This window comes from Crinia signifera, chromosome 4 (assembly GCF_055691185.1).
Source record: "Crinia signifera chromosome 4, ASM5569118v1, whole genome shotgun sequence".
Lineage (NCBI taxonomy): Eukaryota > Metazoa > Chordata > Amphibia > Anura > Myobatrachidae > Crinia > Crinia signifera.
The window spans coordinates 332,653,138-332,672,508 of NC_139220.1; the positions used below are offsets into that span (position 1 = coordinate 332,653,138).

General features: G+C 45.5%; 1 pseudogene across 1 annotated transcript in view; it reads right to left on the reverse strand.

Moving 5' to 3' along the window:
• Positions 1–2,759: 2,759 nt before the first annotated feature.
• The window catches only part of LOC146076007 (uncharacterized), a 32,879-nt pseudogene continuing 16,267 nt past the window's right edge, over positions 2,760–19,371 (reverse strand). The window contains exon 3 of the transcript XR_014473677.1: positions 2,760–10,247. The product of XR_014473677.1 is annotated as an uncharacterized LOC146076007 (transcript). The remainder of the gene's footprint in view (positions 10,248–19,371) is intronic.

The window sequence follows — 19,371 nt, forward strand, 5'->3', positions numbered from 1 at the left end:
CAGTAAAAAACACCATGTCAACCTTTTGACTGTCGACTTAGACATTGTCGAACTAATGACCTGTCGAACTAACAACCTTTCAACCTAGAACCATGTCTACCTTTACCCATGTCATCCTAGACCCATGTCGACCTTTTCCCATGTTGACCTAATGGTGTCGACCATCATGCTGTAGACCAAATTATCACAACCCCTGCTCCATGTGGTAGATGGGGAGTCCCTGGATGCCAGTACATCAGCATAGTGGCACATAACTGCCTATGTGCCACTATTGTTACAGTGAGCCGTGCGCCGTTCAAAAGACCTAGTTCTTTTCTGTGAACTGAACCGTTCAGAGCCACTCACAGGAAAGAGCCAAGTTACCCATCTAGTCCTAACTACCAGGCACCCCTTGTCAACCCCTCCTCCCATTAGTCTTGATTCAAGGGAGGCAAAGGGCGAGCGTTCTGAGGAGAATACTTGGGGAAAACGCCAGATAAGAGGTTTGCTTTGCCTAAAATGTTTGATAAGCTGTACCCCATGCTGGAGGATCACATTAAACCAGTGCTGGGCAACACCGGCCCTCTAGATGTTGATGAACTACACATCCCAGCATGCTTCGCATCAGTTTCAGCATGGCCACATAGCAAAACGAATGCAAAGCATCCTGGGATGTGTAGTTCATTAACATCTGGAGGGCCGGTGTTGCCCAGCCCTGCATTAAACTGTGGGAAAAGGTTCTCTTGGTGGATGCGCCTGTGGCCCGCCTATCAATGACCACAGCATTGCCGGTTCAAGGGGGTGCGGCATCTAAAGACCCTGTTGATAAAAAGATTGAAGGTTGCCTTAAAGCCGCCTTTGAAGGGGTGGGGTTTACATTGTGCCCAGTTATTGCGTCTGCTTGGGTCTCAAAGGCCATGATGGCACCTGTACTGCTCTCATGTTTCCTGGGCATTGATGATTCCATTATATGCATTGGGTCCTTGTATGGCTCGCCCCCTACAGTGTAACCTTCGTAGTGCGCCCACCATGGCCGCCTCATCTGGTGCACTTGTGGATGGGATGAAAAATACATGGACATGAGTATACATTGAACTTATACAACAGACTTAGCAGCACCCCTAGGCTAACATACCCGCCAACATCTGAAGGGCCAAAATCGGTACACACGCAGAAAGGGTGTGTGGCCACAAGTACAGTGGGCGTGGTCACCCACTTTCCGGGCATTTTAAATAAAAAGGGAGGGCTTATAATATAAAGATAAATATTACATCTCCACACTTCTCCATCTGCAGGCTGCAGCTCCTGCCCCTGGTGGTCTCTGACAGTGCTGGTAAGTGCAGCAGTGAGAGTGACGGACTCACTCCTGCCTGCCTGGCTGTGATTTATTTTCTTGCCCAGCGCCCTGCCCAGTGCCAGCCCAATGGCTTTTATTTAGATAAAAGCCACTGCTGGGCACGGCCCCTGCCCAGTGCCAGCCCAGCTCAGCAATGGCTTTTATTTAAAAAAAAAATGGCTGTAATCTTTCCCAGTGCCCTGCCCAGTGCCCTACAGGCCCTGTACTACAGGGCCTGTAGGGCTCTCGGAAAGATTACAGCATTTAAAAAAAAAAAAAAAAAGCCATTGCTGAGCTGGCCTGGCACGTGGGTCACCGCCCTAGTTTGCCATTTGGAAGGGGTAAGTGTCCTGATCAATCACAGGAGATGTTCTCCCCCCTTCACTGCAGATCTCATATCAGACTTGGCTTCCTGGCTGTTGCATTCCACTGTGTAAGGAGTTTGTACAAGTCACTTAAAAGCAGTGGACTCATCCTTCATGTAGATCAATTATTTAGGGACAGCCATTAGTGTCCAGCAGGGAAATGGTCAAAATCCCAAAGGTGGGGGGCGGAATCTGCAGGTATAATTACTTTGCTCTCCCTATAGCTTGTGTTCATTTTTGGGGACTTTGGCTATATGCTGGGAATGACCATACCTCCAACTCTGTGAAGGTCTCCCACAGACAGAAATACCTGAGTGTCTGCATAAGTGTATTAGGATTTCTGGATCTTTTCCAGTTTATTTTCTAGAAATTGTATTACACTGTGTGTACTTTTACAATCATTGTAATCATCTTCGTAACCATCTTTATAACTAAGCTCTGAAGTATTCTTGGAATAAATAATTCATATTTCCAGTTCTGACTTTGTGTTCTTAGGATTTCTGCTGAGGGCGGGTTTTTGCTACAAGCCTTTTATATAATGTATTGTGTATCTGGGCGTATGCAAGTGCTCTTTCCAAACTTGCAGCCCCTGGCTGCGGGAATAGACGCTGTGCGCATGTGCACAGCAGAAAGTCGGCTCCTGATTGGCCGCTAGGCGGCCAATAGAATCATCTGGCGGAAAGGCGCGGAAGATGAAACATCTCTGCGCCTCTCCAGTCCGTGAGCGGGTACCAGCCGGGAGCAGCGAGTCTGCCGGAGAAGATACCGGGGTCGTCGCCGGGGACCAGGTGAGTAGGATTTCCTTCCTCAGGTACCCCTTTTGGATTACTTCAGATCCTGGACCCCGGAGACATCAGCCCTGGAGCCCAGGACCCCGGACCAGCCCCGGAACCAGAACCAGGACTTTTCATCAGCCCGATGCCCACCGCCCAGGGGCATCGGGGACAGCCCCGGACTTTCAGCATGGGCTGGTAAATTCTGGAGGGGGGGACCACTTCATTGGGGGGGTCCCCACTTCCCCAGGACCCCTGCCCATGCTGACCAGCCACGGGGATAATGCTTTGGCCGCGGGACCTTATATAATAAGTGTCCCCCGCCTGTGGCATTACCCTGCTGGCTGGTTGGGTCTGGTGCTGGTTCTTAAAATACGGGGGACCCCTAGTCATTTTGTCCCCTGTATTTTGGGAACCAGCGCTGGACCTTGTGCCTGGTGCTGGTTTCATTAAATCAAGGGAACCCCTATTTGTTTGTCCCTCGGATTTCATGATACCAGCACTGGCTTTTTGAGCCCGGGGCTGGTTATGCTTAGGAGGGGGACCGCACGTTGTTTTTTTTCTTTTTTTTTGTTTCAACACACCGCACAGTACTGAAAATGTGCCGATTTTCATGACTGAAAATCGCACATTTTCAGGACTTAAAAATCACCCAAAATCGCACCATATAGCACTTTTTTGCCGCAAATTCGCATCTCATTACATATGCGAATTCGCGGCAATTTTTTTTTTTAAAGGTGCGATTTGGTGCGATTCTTTTCTTACGAAAAAAATCGCACCCTATTACATTTCGCCCCTATAATCCATTTTCTGAAGGATCATTAGTTTATTTAGGGTGTTATTATAGGTTACCAGATGGTCATCATTACAGGACCACCTAACTATCTGTAACATGTAGAAGAATGTACAAAGTATTATAGAGAAACAAAGTCTATAGTTATACAATCGGTAACAGAATCCCATTTATCCAGATCAGCTTTTATTCCCCTGTTCTGGGGACAGCTACTAGTAATATACATGGTTATTACAGATATTGTTAGAACTAGGGATGTGAACCTTCTGACCACAGGTGATGACCAGCCGAGGAGCAGTGGGTGATTGGTGCAGCAATGCAATAGCTGCAAAGGGGTTGAATCTTCTGACCACAGGTGATGACCAGCCGAGGAGAAGTGGGCAAAGTGTTACAGTATTTAGTTCATCTGTGAGGGTGCTGTGTGGTGTATCTGTTTTTATTAGTTTAATATCCAATAAGACCACTATCTGGCTTGATGGTGTTTACCACCAGCCAAGGAGCAGTGGGCGATTCGGCAGCCTTCTGCAGGCAGTGGCAGAAACGCTCCTGTCACCTAGGCCATCTTCCGACGGCGTCTGGTTGTGTGATGCAGTGTGAGAGTGGCAGCGGTGGACTCCCAGAATAATATAGGGAATATCATCATCTGCATTACAGAGTCTGTGAATGTGACAGTCATGTACGTGTTATCTGTGCTTAAGGTACAGTGCTTCCCAGAGACACCTCTAACACCCTATCTAAGGCAGTAGATGCACCAGCAGAGGGATATTATACTGTATGTACGGCAATAGAATGGAATGGAACCTACTGACCAGACATAACCAGGTGACGACCAGCCGAGGAGCAGTGGCCGATTCGTGCAGCACCAGAGAGATATTATATATATATGGCAGTAAATCAAATAGACCCCACCAGAGAGATATTATATATATGGCAGCAAATTAAATAGACCACACCAGGGAGATATTATATATATGGCAGTAAATTAATTATGCACCACCAGAGAGATATTATATATACGGCAGTAAATTAATTAGACCCCACCAGAGAGATATTATATATATGCCAGTAAATTAATATGCATCACAAGAGAGATATTATATATACGGCAGTAAATTAATTAGACCCCACCAGAGAGATATTATATATACGGCAGTAAATTAAATAGACCCCACCAGAGAGATATTATATATACGGCAGTAAATTAATTATGCCCTACCAGAGAGATATTATATATACGGCAGTAAATTAATTATGCCCCAACAGAGAGATATTATATATACGGCAGTAAATTAATTAGACCCCACCAGAGAGATATTATATATATGGCAGTAAATTAATATGCATCACCAGAGAGATATTATATATACGGCAGTAAATTAAATAGACCCCACCAGAGAGATATTATATATACGGCAGTGAATTAAATAGACCCCACCAGAGAGATATTATATATACGGCAGTGAATTAAATAGACCCCACCAGAGAGATATTATATATATGGCAGTAAATTAATATGCATCACCAGAGAGATATTATATATACGGCAGTAAATTAAATAGACCCCACCAGAGAGATATTATATATACGGCAGTGAATTAAATAGACCCCACCAGAGAGATATTATATATATGGCAGTAAATTAATTATGCCCCACCGGAGAGATATTATATATATGGCAGTAAATTAATTATGCCCCACCGGAGAGATATTATATATATGGCAGTAAATTAATTATGCCCCACCGGAGAGATATTATATATATGGCAGTAAATTAATTATGCACCACCAGGGAGATATTATATATACGGCAGTAAATTAATTATGCCCCAACAGAGAGATATTATATATACGGCAGTAAATTAATTAGGCCCCACCAGAGAGATATTATATATATGGCAGTAAATTAAATAGACCCCACCAGAGAGACATTATATATATGGCAGTAAATTAATTATGCACCACCAGAGAGATATTATATATACGGCAGTAAATTAATTATGCACCAACAGAGAGATATTATATATACGGCAGTAAATTAATTAGACCCCACCAGAGACATATTATATATACGGCAGTAAATTAATTAGACCCCACCAGAGACATATTATATATATGGCAGTAAATTAATATGCATCAGCAGAGAGATACTGTTACTGTGCTGCTATTTATTATGGAGGATGTTAGTATTCGCCTATTACACAATGTGCTCTCCATCAGACCTGGATAATATCATGTGAAAAGCAAGGATTTACTGTAACCCATAGCAACTAGAAATCCACTCTTAGCAGTCTAGCGTCATCAACTAATTATCAAAGTAATTCCACTGCACTCTGTAAAAATAAATACTTGTTAACATACACAGGGAGAGAGGGAGGCAGAGCCAAGCAGTACACATACACAGATAGAGGGAGGCAGAGCCAAGCAGTACACATACACAGATAGAGGGAGGCAGAGCCAAGCAGTACACATACACAGATAGAGGGAGGCAGAGCCAAGCAGTACACATACACAGATAGAGGGAGGCAGAGCCAAGCAGTACACATACACAGATAGAGGGAGGCAGAGCCAAGCAGTACACATACACAGATAGAGGGAGGCAGTGCCAAGAAGTACACATACACAGATAGAGGGAGGCAGAGCCAAACAGTACACATACACAGATAGAGGGAGGCAGAGCCAAGCAGTACACATACACAGATAGAGGGAGGCAGAGCCAAGCAGTACACATACACAGATAGAGGGAGGCAGAGCCAAGCAGTACACATACACAGATAGAGGGAGGCAGAGCCAAGCAGTACACATACACAGATAGAGGGAGGCAGAGCCCAAAAGAGCATGTACAACGGGAGGGAGGAAGGGCCCAGCAGTGTACGTACACAGGGAGAGAGGGAGGCAGAGCCCAGCAGTGCACATACAAAGGGAGGGCCGCAGGGCCCGGCAGTGTATGTACAGGGAGAGAGGCGGAGCCCAGCAGGGCACGCACACAGGGAGGGAGGCAAAGCCCAGCAGTGCACGTACACAGGGAGGGAGGCAGAGCCCAGCAGTGTATGCACACAGCGAGGGAGGTGGAGCCCAGCAGTGCATATACACAAGGAGGGAGGCGGAGCCCAGAAGTGCCCATACAAAGAGAGGGTGGGAGGAAGTTACCAGCAGTGTACACAGAGAGGGATTTAGGCAGAGCCCAGCAGTGTACTTACACAGGGAGGGAGGCAGACCCCAGCAGTGCATGTACACAAGGAGGGAGTCATAGCCAAGCAGTGTATGTACAGGGAGGGTGGCAGAGAACAGGAGTGCACATACAAAGAGAGAGAGGGAGGCAGAGCCCTGCAGAGCATGTACACAGGGAGGGAGGGAGGCAGAGCCCAAGCAGTGTATGCACACAGCGAGGAAGGTGGAGCCCAGCAGTGCATATACACTAGGAGGGAGGCAGAGCCCAGAAGTGCACATACAAAGAGAGTGTGGGAGAAAGTTACCAGCAGTGTACACAGAGAGGGAGGGAGGAAGAGCGCAGCAGTGTACATACACAGGGAGGGAACCAGAGCACAGCAGTGTACGTACACAGGGAGGTAGAAGGCAGAGCCCAGCAGTGCACCTACACAGAGAGGGAGGGAGGCAGAGCCCAGCAGTGCACATACACAGGGAGGGGGAGAGCCCAGCAGTGCACCTACATGGGGAGGGAAGCAGAACCCAGCAGTGCACATACAAAGGGAGGGAGGAAGGAAGAGCCCATCAGTGCACATACACAGAGAGGGATGGAGGCAGAGCCAAGCATGTACACAGCGAGTGTGGCAGAGCCCAGCAGTGCACATACACAGGGAGGTAGAGAGAGGTAGAGCCCAGTAGTGTACATACACAGGGAGAGTGGCAGAGCCCAGCAGTGCATATACACATATACACAGAGAGGGAGGGAGGCAGAGCCCAGCAGGGCATATATACAGAGAGGAAGGGAGGCAGAGCCTATCAGAGCACGTACACAGGGAGGTAAGCAAGTGCAAGTACTGAGGGAGGGAGGGAGGGAGGCAGGGCCCAGCATTGTATGTACAGGGAGGGAGGCAGAAACCAGCATTGTGCATACACAGGGAGGGAGGCAGAGCTCAGCAGTGTATGTACAGGGAGGGAGGCAGAAACCAGCATTGTGCATACACAGGGAGGGAGGCAGAGCTCAGCATTGTATGTACAGGGAGGGAGGCAGAAACCAGCATTGTGCATACACAGGGAGGGAGGCAGAACCCAGTAGTGCACATACATAGGGAGGGAGGCAGAGCCCAGCAGTGTATGTACACAGGGATGCAGGCATAGCCCAGCAGTGCATGTACACAGGGATGCAGGCATAGCCCAGCAGTGCATGTACAAAGAGAGGGAGGGAGGGAGGCAGAGACCAGCAGTGTATGTAGAGGGAGTGAGGCAGAGCCCAGCAGTGTAGGTACACAGGGAGAGAGGGAGGCAGAGCCAAGAATTGCACAAACACAGAGAGGAAGGGAAGCAGGGCCCAGAAGTGTATGTACAGGGAGCAGGAGCCCAGCAATGCACATACACAGGGGCGGAGGTGGAGCCCAGCAGTGCACGTATACAGGGAAGGAGGCAGAGCCCAGCAGTGAACATACACAGGGTGGGAGGCAGAGCACAGCAGTGCATGTACACAGGGAGAGAGGCAAAGCACAGCAGTGTATGTACAGGGAGGAAAGTAGAGCACAACAGTGCACGTACACAGAGAGGGAGGGAGGCAGAGCCAAGCAGTGCACGTACAAAGGGAGGGAGGGAGGGAGGAAGAGCCCAGCAGAGTATGTACATAGGGAGGGAGGCAGAGCCCAGCAGTGCACAAACACAGGGAGGGAGGCGGAGCCCAGCAGTGTATTAACACAGGGAGGGAGTCAGAGACCAGCAGTGTATGTACAGAGGGGGAGGCAAAGCCCAGCAGTGTATTTACACAGGGAGAGAGGCAGAGCCCAGCAGTGTATGTACAGGAAGAAAGCAGAGCACAGCAGTGTACATACACAGGGAGGGAGACAGAGCACAGCAGCTTACTTACACAGGGAAAGAGGGAGGCAGAGCTCAGCAGTGTATGTACACAGGGATGGAGGTAGAGCCTAGCAGTGTACGCACAGGGAGGGAGGCATAGCCCAGTAGTGTATGTACACAGGGAGGGAGGCAGAGCCCAGCAGTGTATGTACACAGGGTGGGAGGCAGAGCCCAGCAGTGTACGTGCACAGGGAGGGAGGCAGAGCCCAGCAGTGTACATGCACAGGAAGGGAGGCAGAGAACAGAGAATGTTTGTATGCCCTCTCCTGGCAAGCTATTCCCCCATATGGTGCTCTGTCTGTCCTAGTCACCTACTGTATCCATCCGTCAAAACCCCCTTATGGTATTCTATGCATACATTTGTCTGTGTATACCACCTCCAATCTGCTCTATATGGCGCTGTCTGTATATACCCCATATAGTGCTGTCTGTCCATCTGTTTATCAATACTGCCAACACACTCCTCTGATGTTGGACAAGATGTGACTCTTGGGTAAAACATTTGTTGCATTCGGAGCATTTCTATGGCTTCTCTCCTGTGTGACTCCTCTGATGTAGGACAAGATCTGACTTCTGGGAAAAGCATTTGCTGCATTCAGAACATTTATATGGTTTCTCTCCTGTGTGACTCCTCTGATGTTGGACAAGATGTGACTCTTGCTTAAAACATTTGTTGCATTCGGAGCATTTCTATGGCTTCTCTCCTGTGTGACTCCTCTGATGTAGGACAAGATCTGACTTCTGGGAAAAGCATTTGCTGCATTCAGAACATTTATATGGCTTCTCTCCTGTGTGACTCCTCTGATGTGTGACAAGATGTGACTTCTGAGTAAAACATTTGCTGCATTCAGAACATTTATATGGCTTCTCTCCTGTGTGACTCCTCTGATGTAGGACAAGATGTGACTTCTGGGAAAAACATTTGCTGCATTCAGAACATTTATATGGTTTCTCTCCTTTGTGACTCCTCTGATGTCGGACAAGAAGTGACTTCTGGGAAAAACATTTGCTGCATTCAGAACATTTATATGGCTTCTCTCCTGTGTGACTCCTCTGATGTAGGACAAGATCTGACTTCAGGGAAAAGCATTTGCTGCATTCAGAACATTTATATGGCTTCTCTCCTGTGTGACTCCTCTGATGTGTGACAAGATGTGACTTCTGAGTAAAACATTTGCTGCATTCAAAACATTTATATGGCTTCTCTCCTGTGTGACTCCTCTGATGTTTTACAAGATCTGCCTTCTGAGAAAAACATTTGCTGCATTCAGAACAATGATATGGTTTATCTCCTGTGTGAATCCTCTGATGTAGGACAAGATGTGACTTCTGAGTAAAACATTTGCTGCATTCAGAACATTTATTCGGTGTCTCTCCTGTGTGAATCATCTGATGTAGGACAAGATGTGTCTTCCGGGAAAAACATTTGCTGCATTCAGAACATTTATATGGCTTCTCTCCTGTGTGACTCCTCTGATGTATGACAAGCTTTGACTTCTGGGAAAAACATTTTCTGCATTCAGAACATTTATATGGCTTCTCTCCTGTGTGACTCCTCTGATGTATGACAAGCTTTGACTTCTGGGAAAAACATTTTCTGCATTCAGAACATTTATATGGCTTCTCTCCAGTGTGACTCCTCTGATGTATGAGAAGCCGTGATTTACATGTAAAGCCTTTTTCACACTCAGAACACACATGTGGTTTCTCTCCTGTGAGACTCATCTGATGTATGAGAAGCTGTGATATATATGTAAAGCCTTTGTCACACTCAGAACACACATGTGGTTTCTCTCCTGTGAGACTCATCATGTATGAGGTGAGAACAAATTAGTTGCTGAAGGTTTCTTCTATCCAGAAAATAAAATAGTGTTTGTTCCTCCTCCTGAGGTGTAAGGAGATATGATGTATTTAGTTGGCTTGATCGGAGAACAATTTCCCTTTCCACGTCCTCTTAATTTGAATCCTGTTCCTTATATGTCCTGTAAGAAAGTTAATATGTAAAAGTATAATGGTTACCAGGATAACGCTACTTATATTGTATAAGATGTATATTTATACACAATAGCAAATATCACAGACACTGACCATGATGTTATATTTGTGTACAGATGTGACCACATACATCCAGCCTCCTTGTGTGTTAAACAGTCCTTGTAGTTGCTCCATTCCATAGTGGGACTGTAGCACTGAGCATTTTTTCTATTAACAAACCTGGAAAAGCTCTTACATTTTCTAACCTTGGACGTCCAAAGCTTATTCTCCAATATTCCACATCACTTAGGAGTCCAAGCTATAGCCGAAAGGCTAGGTAAGGATAATGGCCTGAGAGTGGAACACCAACACCTTCTTCGGGATGCTATTCTTTTTATTTTACAACACAATTATTTTCTTTTTTTGGACAAGCACTATTTACAAGTCATGGATACCGCAATGGGAACCAGGTTTGCACCAAGCTACGCTAATTTATATATGGGGCAATTTGAGGACCAACTGATTTGGGGGAGAGAGTTTGGCGCAAGCCTGGTTTTCTATGGGCGGTACACCGATGACCTTTTTATTATTTGGGATGGGGGTGCACTTTCAGAACAATCTTTTGTAGACTATTTAAAATCACAATGATAATAATTTCAAGTTCACCCATTACTTTCACCCCACCAATATTTAATTTTTGGGTATCTCATTGGAGATCATGGGAAATCAGATAGCCACAAAGAACCATAACAAAGAAGTAGGGATAAATGCCTATTTACACTTTCAAAGTGAGCACGACCTCCCCTGGAAATGAGCAATACCTAAAGGTCAGTTTACATGTCTGAGAAGGAAATGCTCCAACACTCAAAATGTCATGTTCCAGTCCAAAAAAATGACTTCCGCCTTTTTACAAAGAGACTATCCTCCAGACCTAAGAGAGAAAGCATACATGGAATCACAAAACTGCGAAAGAGAACAACTCCTTAAAGGGAAGAATAGAAGATAGGATGAAGGCCCTCAGAGACCTCTGACTAGAAAACTGGCGTACATTGCCACTTATAACAGTGCAAGCAGTAAGATCAAAAATCATAAAAAAAGAACTACAACATCCTCAAAACTCAATACTGAACCAATCCCTTCTAGTTGAACCCCCATTCATCTTCAAGAAGAACACCACTCTCAAAAAACTGGCTCCCTGCTTTTTGAAAAATATAGATCAGATTCCGGATTCTATGAACACATGGCTTCCAACCAAACCAAAGGGCTGCTATAAATGAAACACGTGCACACATATGATGAACACAAAGACTTATCAAGTTTCACAAAAAGAAAAACTTTATGTCCTAACACAATTCATAAACTGTAACTCCACTTATATCATATATGTTCTGAGGTGTAACCGTAACCTTCACTATGTAGGTCGCATGACCAGATAACTAAAAATTAGGTTCCTTGAGCACCGACAAAATATTATGAAAGGGATTCTAACGCATAGTGTATCAAAACACTTCTTCCTTCACCATAGAATTGAAAATTGTCGGGATAGAACACATTGCCCCAACACCAAGATGGGGAGACCTCTTTAGAAGCCTTGCCCGTCAGGAGGTCTTCTGGATGCATCAACTAGGTTCAATTCATCCAGGAGGCCGAAAGGAGTCTGTTGAACTAAATATTCTATTATGAGTTTGCCTAACTAAGCTATCTGTTAATAATTAAACCTATTTTCGATATAGCCCCACTCCCCCCACTTTTTCTCCCTTCCTCCCCCCTCCCCTTCCCTGCTTTCTCAAAGGAGAAAATGACTTTGAGATAAAAAAAGTGAAAAAGGAACCTTTACAATAAATAAATAAATAATGCATAGAATTTATAATATAAATATTAATAAAAAATAAACAACTGATTAGGAAAATATTTTTTCTGTCATAAATCACTATTTACTAAGATTATGCAAAATAAATCCATATTGCAACAGTTTGAGCTGTTAGAATACTAATCATTCACCACCACCCCCCCCCCCTCTCTCTCTCTCTCTCTCTCCCCATTCTTTCCCTTCTGTATATTTTGATAGGAAATGTGTCAGTTAAAGGACTTGAATGTAAATAATTGTTCACCAATAACACAATCTCACATCAAAAATATTTCATACAAATATTGTATATTTGTATTATAAGAATCTGCCACTGTATACATAAAATTAAAATCTCTTCTTTTTCACTTTCAGCAATAATTCTTTGCAAAGACCCTTTTTTTGTACATGTATCCTTATATATCCAAAATGGGACGCATATATGCCCCACTTCTGTCATCCTATAGTCCCATTAAAGCCCCACTTCCAGCAGCCAAACCATAGTGTTATGCAGGGCACTATTCCTGGGATCACCCGCACTTCGAATGACGCACTTCCGTCCTTGGCGTGTGCGCTGTATACACTTCCGGTCACCGGGTGCATGCTCCTTCACGTCTCTGGAGGGAGAATGAAGTGCGGCATTCCTGCTAACACTTCCACCCCACTTGGTCAACTAACCTATAGAAAGAGTAAATAAACGCCACACTTTTTGGTGGCGTTTTTTTCGGGAATCCCCAGACGTGAATGTATAACAGCCAATACAGGCTAACAATACTAACAACACCTGTAAGAACACAGATTATTGCAAGACTAGCCGGGACACATGACCTCTGTCCACCAATGAATCACCACCATAATATTAGAAATATCCTTAAACAACTCCCATTCTAGAAAGTTTATAAAAAAAAAAAAAAAAAAACATTATGTATGTTGTTGATATGAATGTACTTTGCCTCCTTTTCATTCTTATGTACCATGTGATCAATTACTACTTCCTGAAGCAGTATAAATACCCCCCTGTGAACAAACACACCCTATCCTTTGGTAAAGCTGTGGAATACAGCGAAACGCGTCAGTTATGCCACCCAGACCCTATTGAAGGAGTACTACCCAGATTCCTGGCATTTGTTTTCCTGTCACTCTTGATTGGGACCTATCCGAACCAGCCCTTTATTGAAAACCTCCACTAGTTCCAGAACAGTAGCCGTATCTCCATTTACTGCCAGCGCCTTGCACCTTTCAAGTTAATTTGGACATCCACTTGGACAGCATAACATCTGCTGAGGAGGTTGCTGACAGCACAGGACGACTACCCACCAGTGGACGGTAATACACTCAATCATTTGGGTATGATGTAAAAAGGGCATAATATGAACAGACTGATCCCACAAATATTGCCACATATCCCCCCTACTACACCAGGAATCATGGGACATTAGTCTAGTGCACTAGCATTTTTTTTATAATTTTTATATATTTTTTTATTTTTTATTATCTTACAGCAATTGCTTAGTAATACAAATACTGCTCATTTCTTAATCATTTGACTACATTGTGTATAATAAATTGTATGCTTCTATTGTGAAACCATTCCAATTGATCACACATTTTTTTTTCCAACCAGCGCTGCTTAAACACCGGTCTTTTCCATTAAAATGCATCTTCTTCGCAGAGCGATGTGACAAGGACGCACAAGCAGCTTCTGATAATTAAACTATGTGGAATCCCTGCATTGTGTCTACATAAGAAATGCTACTTTAGTGTTTTCCAGTTTTTCATATGCAGATACAGCAGTGGTCACACACAATATATAGGAATGCCACATATTTTAATAAGCAGAAGCTGCTTGTGTGTCCTATCGCATCGATATGCGTATACATGATATGTGGTGAGATTCATACCAGCACACCACAACAAACACAATAACAGTTAACAGAACTGTTAAAAACTTATTGAAACATAATAAACATAATAAACATAAAGTCACTCAAGTGACAACATAAACAACAGGCAAGAACGTCACAACTATAATAGTGACAACCAGATGCAGAAGAAATCCGCACTGAGGCGGGCGCCCAGTATCCCATATGGACTATGAGAACAGGATTTACTGGTAGGTAATAAAATCCTATTTTCTCTATCATCCATATGGGGTCTCAATAAGAACGGACGGGAATGTGTGGAGACTGCTGTAACATCACCTGCCCAAACTGGCTATCCTCTCTGGCCAGAGTATCAAACTTTAAAAAATGTGTATGGTATGTTGACTTGACCACGTAGCAGCTTTGCTGAGCTGCAGGGCTGAAACCCCATGGGCAGCCACCCAGGATGATCCCACTGCCTTTATAGAATGAACCTTCAATGAGGTTGGTGTAGGCAATTTTGCTGCCCCATAAGCCTGTTGTATAGTAGAACAAATCCAACGGGCAATCATCTGCTTTAAAGCAGGACAACCTTTCTTGTGTGCACCATAAAACACAAAAAGCCATTCTGTCTTACGCACTCGAGCAGATCATTTAACATACGCCTTAAGCATTCGAACCACATCCAAGAATTCTGGAATTCCAGGATGATTGGAACTAAAAGGAACCACAATGGGTTGGTTTAGATGTAATGTCGAAACCACCTTAGGCCGGAACTGCGGACAAGTCCAAAGCTCTGCCCTATCTTCATGAAAGACAAGATACAGGCTCTTGCATAACAAGGCTCCCAATTCCAACACACATGGACAGGGGCATAACTAGAACTTTATGGGCCCCATAGCAACATTTTGAAATTGCCACTACAATGCACATTAGGGGGAGAGAACAAAGCATGAGGGAACTGAGTGGCAAAGGCCATGATGCATTAAAGTACAAATGCATTAAAAACCCTGCTCCGCTGCTGAGGGTAGTGCCAGCTGTAACTGACATTACCCATAGAAACCTATGGCTTCTCTCTGCAGTGCTGGGTGAGGAATCTGACATGGATCCCTCCTAACATGCCCTGCAGTCACAGGCGTCTCTGCCCATGTGCAGGCGGAGTCGTGTGTCACAAACCCTAAAGTCCAGACAGCTTCAGGGATCACAAAGGGCAGCTCTTACCAGGAGTGCTGCCCTTTGCATTTTTCATCGCAAAGGGGAAGAGAGAAGGGGAGAGAAAAAAAGGGGAGAGAGAAGGGGATGGGTAGAGAGTAAAAACGATGTGGGAGAAAAAGAGAGGGGAGATAGATGAGATAGAGAGGGTGAGTGAGACAGGGGAAAGAGGGAGAGAGAGGGTGTGAGACAGGGAAAGGGGGGAGGGGAAGGTAGTGAGATAGAGGAGCTGAGACAAGGCAAGAGGGTACGTGGAGACAAGGGAAGAAGAGGAGAGAGGAGGGGAGGGGCGAGGAGAGTAGAATGGGAAAAGAGGAGCAGAGGGGAAGGGGGGACAGAAGAGGAGGAAGAGCGGGATACATGGGGGGAGGGGATAGAGCAGACAGAGGGGTGTGCAATGATTTGAAACTTGGAACAGTGGCCAGGCATCACTTTAATTCCCCTCACCTCCCTCCCTCCAAGACTGGTCTATTTCTCACCTGCGTTGGAAGTAGTGGAGGAATCTCCTCTACTCAAGCAGGCTCCGGCAGTGGTGGTGTGGGCGGTACTGTGTCCAGGCGTCAGCGGGTCAAAGCCCCGGCTCCAGCACTTGCAGTAGTGTGTAACTGCGTCCCAATGCCGGCAGTTTGTACACCAGCTGCAGCAGTTGGGGTGACCGGTGCAGTGTCCTGTTCCCTGGTGCCAGCTCCAGCAATCATGGAGGTGGTGGGTTTGGTGTACTGTGCGCCGGTGGGTCTATTGTGCACCAGCTGTAGCAGTCCGGTGACGAGTGTCTTCCCCAGCGCCGGCTCCAGCAATTGCAGTGGTGGCGAGTGTGGTGTTCTGCACCCCGGCAGGTCTCCTGTGTGCTGGCTGCTTGTCATCTGCGCTAATAGCCACTGAAGGGGGGGGTGGGCACGGACGGCAATGCGGCAATATAGAAAATAATTAAAAGGGAGCAGGAGATAGCATGCTAGGTCCTTGGGCCCCCCAAGCCCTCGGGCCCCATAGCAATTGCATCCCCTGCACCCCTTGTAGTTACGTCACTGCACATGGAGCAGAAGCCAGTGCCAAAAGCACCACCATCTTCTACGTGACGTGCTTCATTTCTGATGTTTCCAAAGGCTTGAACCAGGATGACTTCAGGAATGATAACAGCGCATCCAACTCCCCCTTTGTGCCGCAGATGGCACAAAGGGGGGGTTGGATTTTCAGAACCCCTTGGAGAAAGGTCTGAATCTCAGGCAAGACCACCAACTTCTTTTGAAAGAAAATGGACATAGCCGAGATTTGAGCCTTTAAAGATTTCAAACGAAGGCCCAATTCCAAACCTGCCTGCAGAAACTGCAAGAAGCAGTCTAGTTTAAAGTCTGCCAATGGAAAGCTCTCTTTTTCCCACCAGGCAATATACAGTATTTTCTCCAAATATAATGGTAGTGGGATGCAGTTACCAGTTTTCTAGCCTGGGTCATGGTACAGATTACAGAGGCAGGAAGGCCCTTGTGGGCCAAAATCTGCTGCTCAACCTCCAGGCTGCCAAATAAAGCCGCCCTAAGTCCTGGTAGACAAACGGGCCTTGGAGGAATAGGTCATCTCTGAAAGGTAGATGCCAAGGATCTTCTACTAACATGGCCTGAAGATCCACGTACAAGGCCCTTCAAGGCCAGTCTGGTGCTCCAGTATTGCCTTTAATCTTAGACTTCGCATTCTCTTTAGGACCCTTGCGAGCAAGGGGATTGGAGGAAAGATATACACTACATCGTATGACCAACTTGTTGTCAGAGCATCGTCCACTTCACAGTTGTCCACTCCTAGAGCAAAGATTGCTGAGATAGCCCTCACATGATGTTCTGCACATGAATCGTGGTGCTTCTCTCTTGCACGCTACGCTCTGTGTACCTCCCTGGCAGTTGATATATGCAACCGTTGTTGCGTTTTCCGACTGGACATGTATTGCTTGGCCTCTCAGCAGAGAGCCAGCCTGCAGAAGAGTACACTGCTCTTAATTCCAAGTTGTTTACATGCAACTTGTATTCCCGCAGAGTCTACTTGCCCTAGAAGTATACCCCTTATGTCACTTCCCCCCAACCTAGCAGACTGGTGTCTGTCATGAGTAGAATCCAGTCCTGGAGACCAAAAATCGGTCCCACCAACAGGTTGGAGGACTGCAACCACCACTGCAGAGATAGCTTGGCTTGAGACGACAGACTTATCCTCTTGTGCATGTGGAGGTGTGAGCCGGACCACTTGCTCAGCACATCCAATTGGAAAATACTGGAGTGGAATCTCCCATATTGGATTGCCTAGAAGGATGCCACCATCTTGCCCAGTAACCTGATACACTGATGGACTGAAATGAGGTCCTGAGCAAGAGCTTCTGCTATCAGTTACTGAAGTGCTATCACCTTGTCCTCAAGGAGGCATACCTTCTGGTCCACTGTTTCCAAGATCATCCCCAGAAATTGGATACATTGGCTCGGGACCAAGGAGGAGTTTGGTAGATTCAAGAGCCACCTGTATGGTATGATTGATTGCGAGAATATATTCACCCTCCGACATTGCTTTTAGCAGTAGGTCATCCAGGTAGGGAATCACATTTATCCATTGTGACCTGAGCAGGAGCATCATTTCTGCCATCACCTTCGTGAAGATGCACCGAGCTGTTGACAGTACGAAAGTTGAGACTTGGAATTGATAATCCCGTAGGGCGAACCTTATGTATGCCTGGTTTGTTGGCCAAAGTGGAATATGAAGATATGCATCTAAGGAAGCAAGGAATTTTTCTTCTTCCTAACTGGCGATTACCACCCGCAATGACTCCATCCTGAGTTTGAACACCTTTAGATAGGGGTTCAAGGATTTCAGATTCAGGATTGGCCTGACCGAACCATCCAGCTTTGGTACCACAAAGAAGTTGGAGTAATGCCCCAGACCCCGTTCCTGCAATGGGACAGGTACTATGACCCAGGATTGCATCAGCTTTGTGATTGCTTGCTGCTGGATCACCTTGTCCTTCACAGCTGCTGGAAGTCCTGACCTGAAATATCTTCAGGGAGTCGATCTGTTGAACTCCAGTCTGTAGCCCTGTGAAATAAGATCCAGGAACCTAGGCACGAGGCATCCCACATGTGACTGAAGTGCAACAGCCAAGCTCCCACCATGAGCATTTCTCTGGGTGGGTGAACACCGTAATGCAGAGGGCTTAGACGCAGCTGCACTTGAGCTATGGTCTTGGGGCCCCAACATCAGAGCCTTTCTGAATTTTTCTCATGGAACTCTATTGGCATTGTTACATTGTTACATAGTAGGTGAGGCTTATAAAGGCTTGCGTCCATCTAGTTCAACCTATGTTTATAATAGTTTCTCCTTTGTTGTATAGTATGTTCCGATATTTTAAAGACAGATTATGTTACTTATTCGTACCCATGGAAGTTTTTAACCAATAAATGTTTATCCAACCTTATTTTAAATGTATTTATAGTGTCTGCTGACACCACTTCTCCAGGAAGAGAGTTCCAAAGTTTGACTGTTCTGACTGTAAATAATTTTTTTCTTCTAGACAAAAGTAAATCTTTTTTCTTCTAATCTAAACTCATGCCCTCGCGTCCTAGATTCCTGTCTAGCAGAAAAAAGGGTGTTTGACAGTTCCTTATATTGACCCCTAATGTATTTATACATATTGAGTATGTCTCCCCTAAACGTCTCTTCTCTAGTGTAAATAGTTCCAGATTGCTTAATCTTTACTCATAGTTTATATTCTCCATTCCCCTAATAAGCTTTGTGGCTCTTCTTTGGATTTTTTCTAATTCTATGATGTCCTTTTTATAGTGCGGGGCCCAGAATTGTACTCCGTATTCGAGGTGCGGTCTAACCAATGATTTGTACAGAGGTATAATTACTTTTGAGTCCCTAGTTTCCATGCCCCTTTTGATACATGCTAGAGTTTTGTTGGCCTTTTTTGTTGCTATATTACATTGAGCAATATATTACATTGAGCACTACACCCTAGTTTGTTGACATTGGAGGCACCTCTGACCTTTGGGCACAACCTGGAAGCCCAAAAGGACTGCTGGCTAGGTCCTGAGAAGGGACGGCAGACCTGCTTGGATGCCATAGGGAGAAATGTACATTTCCTGGCAGTAGCCTTAGAAATCCAGTCATCTAATTCGCTCCCAAACAACCTTTCCCCCATAAAGAGTAGACACTCCACACTGCATTTTGAGTCAGTATCCG